This window comes from Seriola aureovittata, chromosome 10 (assembly GCF_021018895.1).
Source record: "Seriola aureovittata isolate HTS-2021-v1 ecotype China chromosome 10, ASM2101889v1, whole genome shotgun sequence".
NCBI lineage: Eukaryota > Metazoa > Chordata > Actinopteri > Carangiformes > Carangidae > Seriola > Seriola aureovittata.
The window spans coordinates 17,737,100-17,743,869 of NC_079373.1; positions in this window are offsets into that span (position 1 = coordinate 17,737,100).

Below are 6,770 nucleotides of genomic sequence, written 5' to 3' on the forward strand. Positions count from 1 at the left end.
AATAACTACAAAGTGATTCTATATATACACATAATAATGTATAAAATGTCACATACAAGCATGTATACTCCAGAGCTCAATAGTCAGATATTGGATCATTATAAACAAAAGTTCCCAGTTGTGTTTGAGTAGAAGTGGACAATAAACATTATTGAATGAACAGATTAATGTAGGTAAATAAGTCATGTGACGATTCCAATAAAACGAGCAGTTAGACTTGAAGCCTCATGCGTTACTGTGAGAATTAAAGATAAAAGCTTTGGTGCAAATGAGACGCAGACAGAGCGAGTATGTGTGTGGCTTTGTGTTTATCTGAATCTAAAGGATTAGTGATATATATTCAGATTTGTGTGTCTGCTCCTCCAGTGTGGGAACTATCGCCCCACCGGCCTCTAGACATCAGTGGTCCCAGTTTCCTCCTCCAGGGCCACAGAGGTGAGTGGGAACAGACATGTTAGGATGTGGGGATCTAAAGGGGTACACACACCACACCGTCTCCCCTCAGATAGACGTCTGGGACTGTCTGGGTTCCTCACTCCCAGACAGGGAGCCCTTCCACCCCGTCAGATGCTGCTTACACCCACCCCCACCCCTCCTCCACCACCCCCTGCCCCCCCTTTCCCCTTGACCTTGACTCTCTGTCACCGTGGCCCTCCAGACAGTCTGGGGTCAAAGGCTAACATAGCAGCCACACATCAGACACGGTTCGAGTCCCTTGTGTCCATATAAATGCTGAATGGTAAATCACCCTAAAATCACCCTGTTGGAATGTGGCTTTGAATTCCTGCAGAGATGGACCCAAAGACCTCAAGGGGACCATTGGAAATGACTGTGACTACATATGAAGATAAAAACACATGCATATATTTTATTGCGTCTCTCTGTCTCGTCCTGCAGGAACATGCAATAACAGTAAAAAATTGGATAAAATGTTCAGTCCAAAAATATATTTCTGTCAACATTTGAACTATGGTTAGAATACAGATCTAAATTTATTGCATTGATAAACGACAATCAGCTTCTAGCCACATCAGGTATACCTTTTCCAAGCAGCCATGCTTACATTTCACCTTTCACCTTTGCCTTCTGATTCACACCGTCCTCAGCCAATCACAGCCTAGCAACCGGCGTGTCATGACAGATTTGTGAGCGAAGGGAACGGCTGCAGCCTCACGTGGCTTTTTGAAAAATGCCAACCCACACAGTGTGCAGCTCTGATGAGCCTTTCCACACCTCATGTGAGCATGCGCACAGCACTGGCTGTGTCTCAATATGGACTCATCTCTCTTTCCCTCACATACTATCACTCTCCTTCTTCCTCCCCATCCTGTCTCTCCTACCTTTCGTCCTTGGATTAGTAGTCAGGAAATGCATTTCTCTTTTTCTTGATCATTTGTTTGTCAAATCAAATATTCTTAGATTGTTTAACTGAGACCCTTCCACCATTCTCACTCATGTTCGGATGTAAATTCGTAAATCAGCTGATGTCTTTGCAAGACATTTCGCAGGGTAACAGGCCACTTCCCATGGTGTTTGACATTTTGTGATCTATACCACAATCTGGAGAGTGATGTGCAGCACCACAGGACGGGGCAAAAGCAGCAGTCACAGCAGTGGATTTATTTCACATTTAATGTTCTCTCCACACACACACACATGGAGACATGGACAGTGTGTACATTCAAACATGAACATACGCGCACACATGCACACATACACACACACACACACACAGACACACACACAAAGCTTTCTCTCCTCATTCATACACCCTGGAGGAAGATCAGTTTAGTTTTATGCTGGACACAGACCAAGCAAGCAAATACCTCCAGTAGTCCAAATACCAGAATTCGTTGCCTGTGCGGCACCAAAAGCCTTCTTCAGATTTGTCACAAAACCCAAAACCATCAACGGATGCCACCTGCTTTAACCCTCTTGTCTTAACAGGAGGAAGCTTTGAAAAGGCTGTGCTAGATTTGGGTTTGTAAATTACATTCTGGATGTAATTTTTTTTAATTAGCAATAAGTGTGGTGGCTTTTAAAGCAGAGCAATGAGCACAAAAGGTTAACAACAAGTATAGGCTAGTTAATAAAATAATATTGTAATATAAGTAAGGCCACAACCTTCTTCTTTCTGTTGGCCTATTTGAGAGTAAATAGACTTGCCAGTATCACTCAGGCTATGTCAAATTAACTGTTAAAATTTTGTGACAGCGTTTACACTTTACAAGATCACGTCTGATGTAAGTTAGGCCTCATTTTCGTTACAACAAATCACGAAATCCAATTCAGAAATATCGTTATCAAAATAAGAGCTTTTGATTTTTTTTTTCTTCATTATATCTCAAAGCTCACAGGGTAGTAGCATTGCAAACGGCTTCTCGCTGCTCGGTTATTTGTTACATATATTATCACACACACACACACACTCACACACACACACACACACACGCACGCACGCACGCACACACGCACACACACACACACAGGCCCGACTAACATAAAAAAAAAGTTAATGATTTTTGTTTGTACCCGGGAATGTTGATTAAGCATTATTTTTGCATTAATAGTTATTCCAATCCAAGTAGCCATCTTCTCTGCATGTCATGCTTTCAAAATAATTTTAAAAACTAATTTTGCCTATATCTCTTTATTTTGAATTAACGTTAATAAATGCCATTTAAAATCCCACCTGAGAATAATTAATGCGCTTTGACACCTATAACATAAGGCGATAGATGACACAGGGCTGGGGCGGGTTGGCTCTCACAGGACCTACACTACATTAACTGTATTACAGCCTGGGAATGAGCTGCAGCGAGAGGCGGGACTCGCTGCACTGATGCTATTATACACCAATCAAGGGACGCACTGCAGCTGTAAACAATGATGGACGGTCGTAAATATAAAGGCGTAAATGAACTTGAAGTGACAAAAAACAAGAACGAAAAATAAATGTTTTTTTTTTTTATTTTAAAAGCCGAAGTAATATTAACTCCTTCACAATATATAATTTTTTCAAGTTTTAAGATTTTTCTTTTCGTCTTCAGGGAATGGCAAATCTCTAAATCGGCTACAGTATGTGAGGCTTTATGCATGTATTCGGTTTCCTTTAATTAGATTTCTACGGCTAAACGCCAAACCAAAGGGCCATTAAAAACCTTTAGAGGATATTTATGGGAAAATTAGCGTTTTTGCGGAAAACCTTATTTCCTTATTTTGATACGAAGAGGCCTTGATTTTACATGATGATTTATGTCCAGGAAATGTGCGCAAACTTTCATTTTTAGACATTTATGAGTTTGTTGGCAATTAGTTTGTTCATCTGCTCTGTCCCCTCAGCACTGCATGCTGTGTACTGCTGGACCTCGCACAGATACATTCAGCACACGCATGAAGGCCTACAGCATGTGACTGTATACCGTGAAATGAATTCAAGCTCAGATGTTTATTTTCTACGCATTTTGAATTAGCTCTCATTAAATATAAAGACAGTGCAGAGGACAGATTTACACACAGACTTACAGCTGAACAAAGATATCAGAGTATAATACAGCGATATCTGAGTAAGATTGAACATATAGCTATTATGATATAATATGTATTATGTGGAGCAGGTTTATTATTAATCCACCTAGATGAAAATGACGATGACAGGATATTATGTGCATGTTATATGTCATAGTATTTGTTATATGTTATATGTTAGAACTGTTTACTGTGAAATAGTGATTTATATGAACTGTAAGATCATTTTGTATTGCAGTGTCATTTAAATCATTTTTTTATATGCCATTTAATAGACACCACAATTTCAGCTGGTGGCAAAAAATAAATAAAAAATAATAACAATAAAATAAAATTTTAAAAAGTACTTCAAATCCAAAATAGTTTGGATTAAGCATCAGCTCCTCGGAGGAGGAACCAATTGATTATGAAGAGACCCAGACTCTTTGGAAGGAGAAAGGGCCCCCTGTTGTTTCAAACCAACTACTCTAACTTCCCAAAGTGCAGGGGCCCAGAGGCAGGGCTGTGCGGAGAGTGTGTGCCTCCAGTAAAAGGCTGCAGAGCGACTCCTCTGAAGCAGCAGTGGGGTTGGGTGGTGAGGACGGGCTTGTAGGATACATTAAATCAGCCTGATTAGGAGTTTAGGCGAGGGCAAGGCTCAGGTCTGACTGAAAGGCTGCTGGGCAGCCCTTGAGTGATACTATTCACATCCAAGGAGAAAGGTCAGTGTCAGAGGAGTTCACAGGCCCCATCTCCATTCTTATGCTAAGGGTTCATACACATAGGCTCATTCAGGGACTGGAAAGGCATAAACAGCTCCTACCGACTTTCCCTCCAAAATGTTCGGATTCCTCAACTTGAGCTGTGAGGTCCTGCCTCTCTGTTTCTCTCTCTTGTAGCTTCTGAAGTGGAAATTGGTTTTGATGTGAGATTATTGATTTGAATCTCTCTATCAATGCTTATTTACATCTAAATACTCTTGTAGCAAACTCTAAACTAATGTTAAAACATTTTGTAGGAGAGAATACGCAGCATTCACATTTTTTTCTACACTTAGGCCACTATAAGTCATGGCTATAGCGTTTTGTATTGAACGTCAATTTTATTTTGAAATTCCTCCTGTAAAAAGCTCATATGAGGTAAAGCTATTGTTGTTATCCACTTAGGAATGTAATAATTAATACTTACACCAGGTCTCCACTGCACTGAAGCTTTAGTGTTGTCCCTCACTTGGAAGTCGCATTGGACAAAAGCATCTCAAATGAATAAATGTAATGTAATGTAATATTTTCTGCTGTTCCAGTCACTCATTTTTTTCTAATGACCAGGTTTTATTAACCTCCTATATATAGACTTCTTCACACATTTCCCTGTACGTCTCTGAGTCCAGCGGTCACTGGGGAATAGTAGGAAATAGCCACTTAATTAGCGGCCCTTGACCTTTGGCTCTGGCTCAGGCGGCTCCTGACCTCGGCATCTCTCCGGCCTGTTTATTGTTCTCTGGGGGACAAGTCCAGATCATGACCCCTGATCCCTGATGACCTGTAGGGACTTCACCAACAGGTCCCTGACCAGCTGCCCCGCCTCACAAGACACTCATCAAAAAGCAATATTTAACTAAAGTGACTTATTCAAGCAATTACCACTGCAGAAGTATGATAAGATACTGAGGCTGTTGTGATTATTCCTGGAGATTTTCTAATATTTGTTTGCAGAAAGAAACATAAAGCACACATTTGCAGAGCATACAGGGTAAATCCGACAGAATATGAAACATTTCTTTAATGATGAAAATCACGCCAGTGTAACAGTTTTTACAAAATCATTTGAACATTTGGGCTTTCGTTCCACCCAGGCTCTACAGAGGCTGATTTCACTAATTGGTTTCCATTCATCCAGAGAGGGGAACTAATCACCAAAATCAGCCTCTGTAGTGTTTGGATGGATTGAAAACATGCTGACTCCTGAATGGGCCTCTATGAGTGAGATCTCCAGTGCTACACGAGTATGATTTAGATTTAAATGGATGAAAAAGAGTCGTTTTACATGCTGTTCATACTTATTTAATTGCATTGCCACTTGCTTCTGTCCTTAATTTTTACCTTAATTTTTCTTTTCTAGATGCAGGTAGATGTTCATGAGGTACGTAGGATTAATTTCTCTCTTTCTCTTTTTTAAATCTACACTTATTTTTTTTTCAAATGCTCTCTCTATCTATCTATGTATGTATCTATCTATCAATCTATCTAGAGAGTGAGAGACTTTTCTATAAGACCATGATGTTTTTACCATTTTATACCTTGATTATTTGCAATGTTTTATTGTTTTCAAACGTATATATTAAACATCTAAAATATAATAAATGAACAACTTAAGTAGAAAAACACAGGGCTGTCATTTGTCATAATATTTTCCTGTCTACCCTATGTACAGTAATAAAATGCCAGACTCAGTCCTGACTGATGGACATGTCCGTGTTTTTCCTCTTTGCACATAAAGAGACGAAAATAATCCCCTGTTGACCCTGCGTGTGTCCATCTGTTGTTTGACTCCGGACACAGATCAGTTGGACACTGATTGAGGTCCGACTGACACCAGGTCAGCCTGTAATCCCAAAACCTGATTAATTGTCAAAACTGGGCCCTGAAGCAGAGCAATACATTTGGATTTCAAGTAAACAACACATTGAAATATAATCTTTTATCCAGATTTAAAAGATAAACAGATAATTTTTTTTTTTATTTAGTTACAGTAAAGGCCTTTGCTTTTTTTGCAGCAGAAAATGTGCACAACGTAAAAATATCCGTTTACATTTCCCTGATAAATAAAATATGAAGGTAATGAACAAAACCTTATTATATATTTTAATAGCGGGCAGGGTCATTCTGTCCATAGAGTTTTGTGGCTGATGAACTTTTTCTTTGCCACACTGATTCAACACACGTTCCTCTGTCTGCTCCTTCTAATTAAAACTTAATGTGGGGTCATTCCAACATTTCTCACACGTTCCTCTCTCTCTCTCTCTCACACACACACACACACACGCACTAATTTATGAATCTAAAAAAATAAAAAGAGAAAAAGGTCCTGCAGACTCTGACTTCTAGATATTTTGGCACTTTTCTATTTTCAACTCACTTTTAATTTCTCTTTTTGAAGATTGAAAACAAAACGCTAAGAATGTATAGAAATGTTTAATCTAACAAAATATGTTGTTTCTTTGTCTAATTGATCATTAAAATAAAACACCTACAACAGAGATG